At 37.7% G+C, this 16,106-nt stretch overlaps 2 long non-coding RNA genes across 5 annotated transcripts; one reads left to right on the top strand and one right to left on the bottom strand.

The window, feature by feature from the left end:
* Window positions 1-446: 446 nt before the first annotated feature.
* LOC121868149 lies at window positions 447-6,946 on the bottom strand. 3 transcript variants are annotated; one of them, XR_006089328.1, is made up of 5 exons: window positions 6,607-6,946; window positions 5,910-5,993; window positions 5,612-5,665; window positions 2,316-2,402; window positions 447-646 (listed from the first exon to the last, which is right to left on the bottom strand). It is a non-coding gene; the product is annotated as an uncharacterized LOC121868149 (long non-coding RNA). The 3 variants fall into 3 exon arrangements; XR_006089327.1 differs by lacking the exon at window positions 447-646 and having other exon boundaries at window positions 1,581-2,402; window positions 6,616-6,945; XR_006089326.1 differs by lacking the exon at window positions 447-646 and having other exon boundaries at window positions 1,581-2,402; window positions 6,607-6,945.
* LOC121868150 lies at window positions 2,309-4,059 on the top strand. 2 transcript variants are annotated; one of them, XR_006089330.1, is made up of 3 exons: window positions 2,309-2,434; window positions 2,971-3,063; window positions 4,039-4,059. It is a non-coding gene; the product is annotated as an uncharacterized LOC121868150 (long non-coding RNA). The 2 variants fall into 2 exon arrangements; XR_006089329.1 differs by lacking the exon at window positions 4,039-4,059 and adding an exon at window positions 3,719-3,853.
* Window positions 6,947-16,106: the final 9,160 nt, after the last annotated feature.

Below are 16,106 nucleotides of genomic sequence, written 5' to 3' on the forward strand. Positions count from 1 at the left end.
GCGGGGCGGGGCGGGGTAGGGAACCGGATGAGGTGAGGTAGTGAGCCGGGCGGGGCTGGGCTGGGCTAGGCTAGGCTAGGCTAGGCTAGAGGGCGAGACGTTTCAGAATACAGTATATATTAAATCCCGTAACATTAAGGTTCCTGGTAATTTTTTAAAAGTGGACAACCATGGATTTTACAACCGGAAAAACCCATTGGTCAACAACCAAAAAGCACCATAACTAACCTAACAACGTAACGTAACGTAACCTGGAGGTTCCTTGGTTGTCTCCTGGTGTAAAAAGGTCCATTTGTATGTTCACACAACAATTAGAAAGTAAAACAAAATAATATTAGCGTATTTGTGTTTAGATCGGTTATGACCTCCATTTCCGTCGGAAATTGGTCGTTTTTTATAGATTTTTTTGGTGGTGTTTCCCGAAAAAAATATTGACTCAGCGAATGAAAAATGCAAAAAAAAAAAACCCTATAAAAACATAAACCGGACCTAATCTAACCGACTCTCGCCATATGTTGGAATCCCTTATTTCTTACCTTATTGGCCTGGTTCTCGTTGGAGTTACCACATGTGTTGGTCTTGACGACACTTACATTCGTTCTTGCATTAATGACACTTTACGGAGGTCGGGACAACACCATGAGATCTAAAAATGCTATAGTTTTAGTGTGGAGGTAATGGTTTATGTAAACAGTTGGGGACAGTGAGTACACGTGGTGTAGTGGTAGATGGAAGTTGCAAGTTTAATTTTCATTCTACGTAAATTACAACTTTAAGCATGTTGCAGGTGACAGCTGGTGTACTTGAAGGCCAATGGAGAAGTGAGAGAACCTTGAGCAAGACTTAACACCCAGCATGTTACTTCAGCCTCATCAGTTAAGTTACTTATATATTATCTTAGCTATTATGGTCAGCCCATAAACCACTCAACACTGTGCTCCTACACTGGGCAGTGGAGGGTGTGTGTGTGTGGGACCTGGCTGACTGTGAATGTTGGAGGGCTCTGGAGGACTGTGTGTGTGTGTGTGTGTTGGAGGACTGTGTGTGTGTGTTGGACTGTGTGTGTGTTGGAGGGCTCTGGAGAACTGTGTGTGTTGTAGAGCTCTGGAGAACTGTGTGTGTGTGTGACTGACTGTGTGTGTGTTGGAGGACTGTGTGTGTGTGCTGGGAGGACTGTGTGTGTGTGCTGGAGGACTGTGTGTGTGTGTGCTAAGGGACTGTGTGTGTGTTGGAGGACTGTGTGTGTGTGTGTGTGTGTGTGTGTGTTGAGGACCTGTGTGTGTGTGTGTGTGTGTTGAGGACTGTGTGTGTGTGTGTGTGTGTAAAGTGAGACTGTGTGTGTGTGTGTGTGTGTGTTGAGGACTGTGTGTGTGTGTGTGTGTGTTGAGGACTGTGTGTGTGTGTGTGTGTTGGAGGACTGTGTGTGTGTGTGTGTGTGTTGTGTGTGTGTGTGTTGGAGGACTGTGTGTGTGTGTGTGTTGGAGGACTGTGTGTGTGTGTGTGGGAAGACTGTGTGTGTGTGTGTGTGTGGAGGACTGTGTGTGTTGGTGTGTGTGTTGGAGGACTGTGTGTGTGTGTGTGTGTGTGTGTTGGAGGGCTCGGTATTATTGCAGTTTCGGCCAGTACACACCTGACTTTTAACCATCCCCAACCTTTAGATCTCCTTATTGGAGTATTTCTAACACCATTTTAACCAGGGAGCAAAGAATGTCAGAAAGGAGTTTTGAAGATTCCATGCTTTGTTTTGGGGGGGGGGGATATAATTCTAAAGAGGGTGCTTTCCCCTGGAAATAAAGGCCAAATTTCATTGAATCGACCCAAAATACACAGGATAAACGAATTTCTAAACTACGAGGGCATATTCGACGAAACTGCAATTTTACAATGGGCTCTGGAGAGCTGTGTGGACTGTCTAGATAAACTGAGCTGGGAGTCAAATTAAGATTAGCTGTAGAGATTTGGGAAAGCTTAATAAAGTGCTATAAAAATGTACAGGACTAAATGCCAATTAGTTACAGTATTAGTGAGCATTAGTAGTAGTAATGTGATTAATAGTAAGTAAAGCTGGTTGTTAGTAGGTGGGTTTTAACTAACAAATTAACTAACCTAATCAGCCTAACATAGATTAAATGTAACTAATCTAGACTAACCCAAATTAATATTAAGTTACCTATTATATAGTTTATATATTGGATAACAAATATATTAAAGAATGTAACTTAAAATTTGCCACAAGTTAACTGATCATGAATTCAGAAAGTTAAGCTAAAAAAATTTCACTTGTTTAAATTATTAAAAATCAATAGCTTGCGTACTTTGCAGTTTCCTTTTCAAAATCTAATCGTGTACTGTACTGACTTTCTCCTCAGGTTAAGCTGGCCAGAAGTAACATCATACTGAACCTAAGGAGAAATAACTTAAAATGCCAGAACAGGTAAAGTCAACTTACTGAGTTTTATTTAGGCAAGGGAAGCTTGTGGGACTTGTGAAATCATTAAACATTGTGTGGGTGTGGCTTGTTGTAATTAGGGTGGGGGGGACAATATGGCTTGTGTATTGGCATATGGGGTGAGCAGGTGTGTTGGTAAAGTTTTTCATTCAAGCTAAATGTGACCAAGTTGTCAAGGGGAATACCTAAGGGGGCTTGAGGGGTGGGAGGAAGGGAGGGAGGATTCAGTAAGTGAACAGTGGTAAACTGTTGTGTATGAAGCAGTGTGGAGAGATTTAGTAGTGTAGCAGTATTGGTGATGAAGGCTTGTTATGATTGGCTATACTATTGTTGTGGTAAATGTTAGTTGTTGAGGTATCAAGAAAACTAAAACACTAATGCAACTTAAAATAAGATCTTTTGTAGATAAGGTATTTAAAAAAATAATTAGGGACAGTATAAGTACATGTAGTCTGGTGGTAGATGGAAATTGTATGTTTAATCTTCATTGTACATAAATTACAACTTTAAACATGTTGCAGGTGACAGCTGACGTACGTGAATGCCAATGTAGAGGAAGTGACCGACACCTTGAGCAAGATGTAACACCCAGCATGTTACTTAAGCCTTCTTAGGTAAATTACTTACGTATCTTAGTATGGCCATCCCCAAAAACTACTGGAAGTAAGACTCGAGAGGAGGGACTTACTTTGTGTGAAGGGTTGGAAAGGAGGAGCATTGGGCGGTGGAGGGGCGCTCGTACAGTGCAGGGGCGCTCGTACAGTGGGGGGGGTGGGTGCCTCGTACAGTGGGGGTGGGGGCCTCGTATAGTGGACGGGCGCTCGTACAGTGGGGATGGGGGCCTCGTATAGTGGACGGGCGCTCGTACAGTGGGGATGGGGGCCTCGTATAGTGGACGGGCGCTCGTACAGTGGGGGTGGAGGCCTCGTATAGTGGACGGGCGTTCGTACAGTGGGGGCGCTCATGCATGGATGGTGGTGTGCTCAAGCAATGGTGAATGGAGTGCATGTTAAAAATGTGATGCAAAAAATAGCATGTACTATGAAGGCATGTGGGGGATGATGCCTAGATGAAGACTGCTGCAGCCAAAAGTGAGAAGGACAATGCTCCTGTGTAAGGTGATATAGGAGGGTGTTTGAGTGTATGGATATATCACATATATATAAGAATGCAAGTTTAGATTCCAATAAATTCTGGAGTAAATGTTGTGTATTGGTAGTAATACATTAAGGCTAATTAAGATTGATCTAAATCCAAACCATGTTGCAGGTGTACAAGATAGATGGACCAGACACCACAAGGTGACCACAACTGTCTAGCATCCCACACCTTGAGGACTACCACCTTACTAAGAAAGAACAGAATTGGTGTTCTGTACACTACTGTAAGAATAGTGTACTGTAATGTAAAAGTTAAGTATTACTGAAACCTTTTTTTATAATTTAGCAAAACTTGATATATTACTTAAAATAGTGCATTTAAGAACATACAGTACAAGTAAACCTCAATATTGTGTATTGGTTGTGATATAAAATAGCTTAATTAATTCAGTTGTAGAGTATCTAAAAACAAATATAATCATGTTGCAGGTGGTTGGTGTACAAGGTAGATGGACCAGACACAACAAGGTGACCACTACTGTCTAGCATCCCACACCTTGAGGACTACCACCTTACTAAGAAAGAACAGAATTGGTGTTCTGTACACTACTGTTAAGAATAGTGTACTGTAATGTAAAAGTTAAGTATTACTGAAACCTTTTTTATATAATTTAGCAAAACTTGATATATTACTTAAAATAGTGCATTTAAGAACATACAGTACAAGTTAACCTCAATATTGTGTATTGGTTGTGATATAAAATAGCTTAATTAATTCAGATGTAGAGTATCTAAAAACAAATATAATCATGTTGCAGGTGGTTGGTGTACAAGAAAGATGGACCAGACACAACAAGGTGACCACTACTGTCCAGCATCCCACACCTTGATGACTACCACCTAACTAAGAAAGAACAGAATTGGTGTTCTGTACACTACTGTAAGAATAGTGTACTGTGAAAGTTAAGTATTACGGAAATATTTTTGTTATAATTTAGCAAAACTTGAGAAAATACTTAAAGTACTGTACTAATGCATTCAAGACTGTAGGAGTGGACCTTGATTAAAGCCACACAAAGTATTAAAAATAACAAGATACATTATGTACAGTAGCATTATTAACTACAGTGGTAGTCAGTTTTGTTGTGGTTGCAAAAAATTTCCATTTTATAATACTGCATATTTTTCGTCCACAGGTGAAGTATCAGCAAGGTGTACAACGAGATACACGGACATCAATCAAACGGATTGTGAGAGGTTTGAATATCTCGCACGGATCCATTTCTCTTAGTGGTTTGTAAAATTAAGTGTAATATGTAATTGTTGTTCAGTGTGGGAAGGCCTCTGGTGGCTTGTTGAGGGATGGTGTTTGTACCGGGGGAGGCGTTTGTACCAGGGGGAGGCGTTTGTACCGGGGGAGGCGTTTGTACCGGGGGAGGCGTTTGTACCGGGGGAGGCGTTTGTACCGGGTAGAGGCACTTGCACTGGTAGAGGCACTTGCACTGGAGGTGTTTGTAATGGTTTGTACTCCTACAATGTCTGTGTATAACAATAAATAAATAAATAAATATTGAATAAACTTTACGTTTCATATTCCGAAGTTGAATGATAATGATCTAAATAAACCACAAGTACAGTAGAACTGTAAACTATACCTGAAACATGAACTAAAGTGATCAACTTGGATACACCCACATGATGGCTTCTGGGTAACTTAGAACATGATATATACATTAATTACATAATTATCACCAATTGACATCAAAGTGCCATTCATTGTACGTACAACTGTTACAAACTAATGCCCATGTGATGCCCTATTGGGTACATGTAATCAAAACTTCTAGATACCCACAGATGGCACAAATAATGCATTTAAGTCACGGACGCCTCGGACAAAGGATTTTGTCAACCGTACCGAGAGAACGGGCGTCTCGTGTTCATTTTGAAATTCATCGGCCATGACCGTAAGGAACATTTTTGATTGCATACATACTATTAATTTGAAAGTATTGTATATATACAGTAAATGAAAGTAAAGTACAGTAAGAATTTTACTTACTAAATGTTGACAATCTGGACACTGCACACCAATTGCTGAATGGAAGTGTTTTACCTGAAAATATAGAAGAAAAAATCTTGTAAAATTGTAATAAACAACTTATGAACCCCCCTCCCCCCACCCCGCTCCCTAAAGACTTGGTAACTTGGATAAATTTAGAAATATATCTGTACTGTGCCTGGCCAAAATTATTCACAAAGTACAAGACTTCCATTATTATCTAAAGCTAAATTTTGTGTAGGACCAAAACCTGACAAGATACTCTATAAAACCTTAAGGTTTAGTGAAATAAACTCACCTTATGTGGAGTCTGCAATATAAAGGTTGAATTGAGAAATCCACAACCGCTGATAATGTGACGGCCTCACCATCACTGATGTATCTGCCGAGAAATAATAATGGTAGTGGTACTGTAATGTGATTTCTTGGGACACCGGAGAAAGATATCTAGTGATGTTGCCAATCATTACAAGTTTTCTCTGATTTTCTTCTGTGCTAATATTTGGTAATGTAGGTTTAAGAACATAAGACTGCAGGAATAGCCAGTAAATTGATATATACTGTACCTAGACAGTGCAGGTATAAAACTAGGCTATATGACCAAGAATATTTTGTATTTCTGTATCAGCTTCTGGACTGTTATTGTATATTGCAATAAATGTGTAGTGTATACATATGAAAATAAAAAATATACTGTATATTCAATTCTTTATTTTGTATTACCTATCTACAAAGATGTAAAAACATAGTACACAATGTACAGTACATATGTAATTTTTTTCTCTGTTGCTGACAGAACACATTACCTTTTTCAGAACAATTCATAATGTAAGTTTGTTAGGTGGCGATGGTAGATACAACACTGCAGTAGCCCTCCTCCTTTATCCGGGCTTGGGACCGGCATGTTCGACTGAACAAGGCGGAGTTACTACTGTGCATTCTACGTCTAACTACGGTGCTGTTAGTGCTATCAACTATAACTTGAAAAACTTTACCTTTATTACCTGCAAGAAGCACCTTGTAGTAGGTCCAGTCAGCCACACAAACAAACCTGGAATACAAAAAACTTTAAAACATAACATTCATAAATACTTGCATATAGACATTATATATTGTCATAAGTACTTTACCTGTTTGGAGGAGTTCTCGACCAGCCACACGTTCACTTCAGTCAGACTTTCACCTCGGAGGCGCACAATCTGAAAGAAATGAGAAAACCTTAGTCCCATCCACACACATTAAAGGTGGGAGGTTGGGTGTGTGAGAGAGGGTGAGTGTATGGATGGGAGTGAGGGTGTGTGTATGGGAGGACCTCCCCCACACACACCCTCACTCCCATCCATACACTCACCCTCTCTCACACCTTTCCTTATACCCAACACTCCCTCCCAAACACCCCCACCCACCCACCAACCCTCCCTCCCTCCCACCCCCCCTCCCTCCCACCCAACCCTCCTCCTACACCACCTCCCCTCCAACCCAACTCACATACCTACCCATCCCAACTCCCTTCCCATCCACCCAACCTTTTGGGTGTGTGGATGGGAGGTAGTGTTTGTGGATGGGAGGATGTGGATGGGAGGAAGAGGGAGTGGTTAGGAGGAAGAGTGTGTGGTTGGGAAGAAGGGTGTGGTGTGCCATGCCCTCCTCCATGCAAACACAGCATCGAAAAATATTCTGAAGAAAATTGGTTTGTATTGGTGTAATATTGTATTGTGAGGACTCATTTGTGTTTTAGTATGAATGATAAGTGTGCAGGGATTATGGTGGTGTAAGAGAGAGAGAGCCTTATAATAGTTGTGAGGACATATTGGACAAGGTAAGAGACTTGCTGTGTGTGTGTGGGTGTTGGTCTGCTGGCAGGAGCAACAGGTAGGCACGGCTTATAGCACTATTTGACCCCCAGTTATATATCATATTATTGTATGTGAGTAATTATTATTCAATATATTTATGAATGGTTTTACTGTATAAATTTGTTTCAATTTGACTAACAATTATAAATATAATATAATATTTTGAAGGGTTCTAAAATAAAACCAAGTTCTTGTGGCCCCAGAATATACTACATATTATTTTATTGATAACTTTAAACTATTGTAACACAATCGACCAAGTAGAGATAGGAACACGTAAAATTAATGATAAGGAAGATAGAACATGATTAAATTATAAATCTATTTATTAAGAAAACCAACAGCTCAACGTTTAACAGTTTAGGTATAGACTAAAAAATGTTTATCTAACCTAACCCAATTATATGTCCATAAGAGAAGTGGGACATCTTGGAGTATCAGAAGATAATTAAGCATTTAACATTTAAGTTATTATGTAATGACTAGTGTAATAATGCCCACAGCCATCCTGTCCACAATCCCATTAAAATCGTAGTAAAATCATAGACAATCTCCGCAGCTAACGGTCAAATACCCTTTGGATATTTGCCCAGCCAGCACAGTCAAATAACACCATCATAACTTGTACTGGGTAGTGGTGGTGGAGTCCCTTAGTACCACAGTACTGTGTTTATATTTGATTCATATTATCCACAGTTGTTCTGTGGATGATGTAGTATTAATGGTAAAATTTCACTTGTTACCACCAAACATTTGGAAGTTGAAATTATGCTTGATGGATGTAAAATGTTATATAGATTTGATTCTATTGTTTGCAATTTTTTGGTACAAATTTAGAAATTAAAAAGTTTTGATTTTAGGGGAAAATTTGACATTTCCTATTTACATATAGGACAAGAGTGTACAGTGTATGTAATTAATTTGCATTAGTATATAAGTATACTGTATTGATTGCACCAGTATAGAATATATAACCTAATCTAAACCATACTAGCCTAACAGATGGACTATGCCAAGATCTGATTGGTTAACAAACCAGCAACTAAAATGTAAAATATCTCACTTATACAGAACTTATTTGTGACAGAAATGCCATAGAAGAAAAGTGTTTTAGAATGATCAAAACTACTGATTGCAACCATAAAATTATCAAAAAATTTTGGGTGGCAACAAATGACATAATATCATATTAACTAATAAAAATTAACACAACTTTTTATTTTAATTATAAATACCAGTATTTTTTTATCTCTTCTCTATGAACATAAATCACCTGTAATGGGCAGGACATGAAAGATGACAGAGAGTACGGGGTAAAACACGGTGAAGAACTGATCATGTGACACTAAAATGATGTCTCCACGCTCTTTGACACAGAGAAATTAACTATTTACTGTAAACAATCTACCAAAAAATATGACGTGGCAGCCTGTGTTGTTGTCCGCTCTTAAACCAATAAACACTGACTCCGGTAATACTGTACTTAACTTGTCAATAAATGACAGAGCCTCACATTGGTGGTTTTATTACCATATACCGGTATATAAAATTGATTGTGTTTTTTTCTTTTAGGCTTTACTATCCAGATTCATGAGTCTATTATCTCCACAAATCCCTTATTCATTTTTTCGTTTGGTTAAGTAGGATCTTAAACCTATTCTATGCACATTATAAATTATGAGAATTATATTGTTGGAATCAAATCCCATAATAATGAGTTTAAATACATTTCCAATTTCTTTTGAGTAGTATTGGTTAATGAGTGAAACTTATGTTCTTATATTTTATTTTCCCTCCCTAGTTATGACTTCTTGTTGGCGTTGCTGTTTATCAAATCGTAAATTATCTGCAAGACCCATTGTCAGATTTATAGCCGAGTGGGGGGCGCCTGTTCAACGACCAAGATGGCCAAGATTATTTATTAACAACTACCATATATGACATTATTAGTTGTAATTTCTATAATTAAACCATTTGCATATATAACCAATTATACAACAGAACATTAACTTTATTTATGACAACTAATGAGTCAGCTCACAACATTTTATGTATACTGTATATAAATTCATAAATTATTAAACTACACACACATATATGTAATGATAGTTTAAGTATATAACATAGACAGGAAAGAATTATATAAACTGAAGTACAGCAACGAACAACTGAATGTAAATTAATTTTTCTCAAATAACCAACAAGACAATAATGAAAACTGATGATGTTTATGAAAAAATGACAACAGAGAAATAATGAGAAAATATTCCTTCCATTAATAACTTCTATATACACAGTACTGTACTCATTATGTGATAGTGATAATTAACTCAATACAATTTAATTTTCCCGCTTTTTCCTCCAAGTTCAATTTCTGTGTAAGGTCTGCCCAAAATACAGTCAAGACCAACTTACTTTTTCTACGGTGAGTCATTGAATGCCTATATTGTGTAAGCACGTGACAGTTGAAAAGGAGTGTTCACATATTGCAGTGCTTGTACCAAATGTGAGGGCAGCCGCATAAAGCTTGTGTATGTGAGTTAATCCATTTCAGAAAGGATATGATATCTTGAAATTTTCACCAATGTTTTTGAGAACTGGGCAATAAAATTCTTCAATAAGTCACTTAGCAACATGACATTCACTTAACAGAAGAGACGACTCAGTGTCGACACCTATGAGTTTAGCCAATTGGACAAGATTTTCCGGAAGTAATAAACAAGTCTTGGATTCTGGCCAACGACTAGAAATGACTGTAAGTAATCTCATATTATGCTCACCAAACTCAGCATTGAGTTCACCAAGGCAGTTATCTAAAATATTGTAGTACAGTTGATGATGTAAATCAGCTTCACTATCAAAACCATGAACATTAGAATGTCTTACAGTTGTTTCAGTCACTGTTAAGTATTGGAGCAGTTTGTGTTTATACCAACAGACCCAAAGGCAGTCCTGGTGGATCAAGTTTCCAATCTAGATCATTGGAACAACTCATTGGTAGGGGTACCCGCTCTATGGCAGTTCCCAGGAATATAAAAACATTTTCACTCTCCAATTTTTTTTACAGCATATTGAGATAGAATATATTCAAAACTTATGAAATGACTTTGTTGATAAAAGTCTTGTTTCCATATAAATTAAGACCGTCAGTTATTTACAAATGTGATCATGAGTACACAGCCATGCATCAGCCAACACAGTCCCACCAATACTGGAGTCTCGAGTACAGCAGACAGTGTTTTAGAGAAGAAACAACAGCATATACTTATAGAAAACCTCTACAAGTAGATGGTGCCTGTACTGTATTGATAGAGATAACACCAGGGAGAGAAAAAAGGAAGGTTTACATCTGTATTCCTTTACTTTGCTGGAGACAAACTGGGTCATGATAAAAAAGGAAGTGGCTACTTAACCAGGAGTTCCTGGCTGGTCACACTGGAGGTTATGTGAGAGGGTTATGCCTCCCAGTCATTGCTGACTTCTTAGAAGTGCCACACAGTCCTCAGCCTCCCTCAACTTCGGTGACTGGAGACAGGCTAAACAACTTAGCAACGTTTAATGTCATCGATGACGGCCCCGTTAAGGTGTGGGAAGCTATTTCCCACGCCAAAGTATAACATATGAACAAGAATGATATTAAAGAACACATAGAAGAAGAAATAGACGCGAAGAGAGAAATTAAGAGACCCGACGGAAAATCCACCTCGGCTCTAGTTGGATTTTTCCACAAACTTCCAGAGACGGTCACACTGGGATGGGACAACGTCTGAGTGAGATCTTACGTGCCATGACAGACCAGATGCTTCAAGTGTCAGCGGTACAGTCACCCACCCAAAAAATGCAAGGCCCCAGAAGATGTGTCTTCTGGACACCAGGCGGTCGAATGTCCGGGTGGTCGGAGGTCGTAAGTCGGGGAGGAGCTGTAATCTATATGATGAAGAAAAAGACCCCACCACTAACACCAATGGTAGGAGACTTATCTCACTTTTCAGTGCAAATGAAGATGTTAGGTTATGATCAACCTAATGGAAATGTAACTGAGAAAGGAATTAGAATTAACAAGTGGGCATCCATTCTACAAACAGAATTAGTTGCCATACTTTCAGCCATTAAATTTATTTAAATCACCATCACCGACAGTCTCGTCATCACTGACTCTCTATCCTGCTTGCTCTTAACTTAAGTTGTCACGCATTTGTCTGTGAAGCCAGACACAAATGTGGACCTTGTTGATGGAGGTGTCAAGATCAAACTGTTGTTGATCCCTTCTCACACAGGCCTCAAAGAACATGACAGAGTTGATGCCCTCGCCAAACTCGCGTCTAACAAAGACACTGTTAAACACAATTTGGGCCTGTCAAAAAGAACCCTTAAAACTGTTACTAGGCAAGAACAGATTGATGAATTTGATGCAAGCAGACAAGTGCAAACAGGCATTAGTCAATACAGTGTTTACCATGATGAGAAGTATCAAGTGAAACATGTATATGGAGCAGGGAACTAGATCACTAGATTACAAGATAATGGAACTGCTAAAGTAAGATAAGGATATAAGTACCTCTGGCAGTATATCCCTCAAGCAGATGTGAAAAAAAACTAAATGCAAAGTGTGTGATCAAACAAATGACCACAAACTGGAATACCACGTCCTTGAATGTGTGAAGACAGAACCTTTTACGGACAGGTCCAAATACACTGTGTGTGAAATGAACAACACTTTATCTCTAAATGGCAAGATAGCCGATATATTAAGACTGCATCCACTTTTTTGAACTCAGTTGCTATATCATTTCCCATCTATAGAACCAAACACACAATATGCTTGAATACTTCTCATGCAAATGCAAATAACAAAGTGTGTGGCCAGGCATATTGCCTCACACTGTTGTACTCAGGCAGTTGTGAATAAGTTACCCTCGATGTACAAAAATAAAACAAACAATGTATTTGAAATACTCTGTAACATTCAATGTCATAATGTCCTGACCACTGGGGTTAGTTATCCAGACCCCTTGTGACCTCAACTCTGTAATTCTTTTGTGCTACTGCTCACAGGATAAGTATGGGGTGCACAATAAACTGGTCACTGTAAGTGGCAAAATGAATTAACTTTTAACCATCCGCTACATTTGGTTAACAGTAGTGCATACTATTGGAAAGCAAGCAGTGGTCACGTCACCCGGCCACTGTGTCAGCAATTATAGCTAACCACAAAAAGTTGGTGGATGTACTTGATACAGGTGAGGAAAATGAGTGTGATGCAGCAGTGTGGCAACTGGATTATTGAAACAGATAAAATGCAGAAAAATTCATATTTACTGCATACCGTGTGAAGGAATTTCTGCCGACACTTGGACCTGCAGATCAGCTTTTACAATCACATGACTGACTTCATGACAAGAATTCACCTTATTGAATCTCTTGTCAGTAGTGTTAAAGACATCTGAAACAACACTGGCAATGAGAATATCTCATCAAAACTTGATCATCACGACCTTACAGAATACCATCAGGAAAAGCAAAAGCATAACACAAACTGCCCCAATACTTAACAGACTAAAACAACTGTAAGACATTCTAATGTTCATGGTTTTGATAGTGACGCTGATTTACATCATCAACTGTACTACAATATTTTAGATAACTGCCTTGGTGAACTCAATGCTGAGTTTGGTGAGCATAATATTAGACTACTTACAGTCATTTCTAGTCGTTGGCCAGAATCCAAGACTTGTTTATTACTTCCGGAAAATCTTGTCCCATTGGCTAAACTCATAGGTGTCGACACTGAGTCGTCTCTTCTGGTAAGTGAATGTCATGTTGCTAAATGACTTATTGAAGAATTTTATTGCCCAGTTCTCAAAAACATTGTTGAAAATTTCTAGATATCATATCCTTTCTGAAATGGATTAACTCACATACACAAGCTTTATGCGGCTGCCCTCACATTTGGTACAAGCACTGCAATATGTGAACACTCCTTCTCAACTGTCACGTGCTTACACAATATAGGCATTCAATGACTCACTGTAGAAAAAGTAAGCTGGTCTTGACTGTATTTTGGGCAGACCTTACACAGAAATTGAACTTGGAGGAAAAAGCAGGAAAATTAAATTGTATTGAGTTAATTATCACTATCACATAATGAGTACAGTACTGTGTATATAGAAGTTATTAATGGAAGGAATATTTTCTCATTATTTCTCTGTTGTCATTTTTTCATAAACATCATCAGTTTTCATTATTGTCTTGTTGGTTATTTGAGAAAAATTAATTTACATTCAGTTGTTCGTTGCTGTACTTCAGTTTATATAATTCTTTCCTGTCTATGTTATATACTTAAACTATCATTACATATATGTGTGTGTAGTTTAATAATTTATGAATTTATATACAGTATACATAAAATGTTGTGAGCTGACTCATTAGTTGTCATAAATAAAGTTAGTGTTCTGTTGTATAATTGGTTTTATATGCAAATGGTTTCATTATAGAAATTACAACTAATAATGTCATATATGGCAGAGTCGTTAATAAATAATCTTGGCCATCTTGGTCGTTGAACAGGCCCCACCACTCGGCTATAAATCTGACAATGGGTCTTGCAGATAATTTACGATTTGATAAACAGCAACGCCAACACGAAGTCATAACTACGGAGGGAAAATAAAATATAAGAACATAAGTTTCACTCATTAACCAATACTACTCAAAAGAACTTGGGAATATATTTAAACTCATATTATGGGATTTGATTCCAACAATATAATTCTCACAATTTATAATGTGCATAGAATAGGTTTAAGATCCTACTTAAACAAACGAAAAAATAAATAAGGGATTTGTGGAGATAATAGACTAATGAATCTGGATAGTAAAGCCTAAAAGAAAAAGTCAATCAATTCTATATTTATGGTAATAAAACCCCCAATGTGAGGCTCTGTCATTTATTGACAAGTTAAGTACAGTATTACCGGAGTCAGTGTTTATAGGTTTAAGAGCGGACAACAACACAGGCTGCCACGTCATATTTTGGGGCAGATTGTTTACAGTAAATAGTTAATTTCTGTGCATACAAAGCACGTAGAGACATCATTTCAGTGTCACGCTATCAGTTCTTCACTGTGTTTTACCCCATAATTGCCCTCATCCTTCATGACCTGTCAACTACAAGTGATTTATGTTCGTATTTACAGAAGAGCGAAAAAAATACTGGTACTTATAACTAAATTAAGAAGATGTGTCAATTTTATTAGTTAATATGATATTATGTCATTTGTTGCCACCCAAAGAATTTTGATAATTTTACGGTTGCAATCAGTAGTTTTGATCATTCTAAAACACTTTTATTATATGGCATTTCTGTCACAAATTAAGTACTGTATAAGTGAGATATTTTAGTAGCTGGTTTGTTAACCAACCAGATCTTGGTATAGTGCATGGGTTAGGTTAAGTTGGAGTAGGTTAGGTTAGGTTTTCCTAAATTAATTATATACTCTATATCTAATACATACAGTGCACATATATACTAAACACAAATTAATTACATACACTGTACACTCTTGTCCGAGATGTTCGTAGGAAATGTCAAATTTTCCCCTAAAATCAAAACTTTGTAATTTATAAATTTGTACCAAAAAATTTCAAACAATAGAATCAAATCTATATAACATTTTACATCCATCAAGCATAATTTCCACTTCCAAATGCTTGGTGGTAACAAGTGAAATTTGACCATTAACACTACATCATCCACAGAACAACTGTGGATAATATAAACACAGTACTGTGGTACTAAGGGACTCCACCACCACTACCCAGTACAAGTTATGAAGGTGTTATTTGACTGTGCTGGCTGGCCAAATATCCAAAGGGTATTTGACCGTTAGCTGCGGAGATTGTCTATGATTTTAATGGGATTGTGGACAGTGGGCATTATTACACTGCTTAATCATTATCTCCCTTGTGATACTCCAAGATGTCCCACTTCTCTTATGGACATATAATTGGGTTAGGTTAGATAAACATTTTTTAGTCTATACCTAAACTGTTAAACGTTGAGCTGTTGGTTAATTTAATCATGTTCTATCTTCCTTTACGTGTTCCTATCTCTACTGTGTTACAATAATATGGGGCCACAACAACCTTAGAGATATTATATTATATTAATAATTGATACAGTAAAACCATTGGTAAATAATAATTATTGACATACAATAATATGATATATAAGTGAGGGTAAAATAGTGCTATAAGCCGTGCCTACCTGTTGCTCCTGCCAACACCCACACACACACAGCAAGTCTCTCACAACTATTATAAGGCTCTCTCTCTTACACCACCATAATCCCTGCACACTTATCATTCACACTAAACCCAAATGAGTCCTCACAACACAATATTACACCAACACAAACCAATTTTCTTCACAATATTTTTCTCCGCTTTGTTTACATGGAGGAGGCCATGACACACGGCTCCCTCTCACCCTCTATAAAAGGAACAACTTTTACATTACATTTAGTTTTTAAATGATCTAGCAATTATAACAATATTCTATCATATTATTAATTATCTTAAATTGTGTCAATTTTGTCACTGTGTGTACTTTGGCAATAATGCCTTGATAACTTTATATA

Source organism: Homarus americanus, unplaced genomic scaffold, assembly GCF_018991925.1.
Source record: "Homarus americanus isolate GMGI-L3 unplaced genomic scaffold, GMGI_Hamer_2.0 scaffold10388, whole genome shotgun sequence".
Taxonomy (NCBI): Eukaryota; Metazoa; Arthropoda; class Malacostraca; order Decapoda; family Nephropidae; genus Homarus; species Homarus americanus.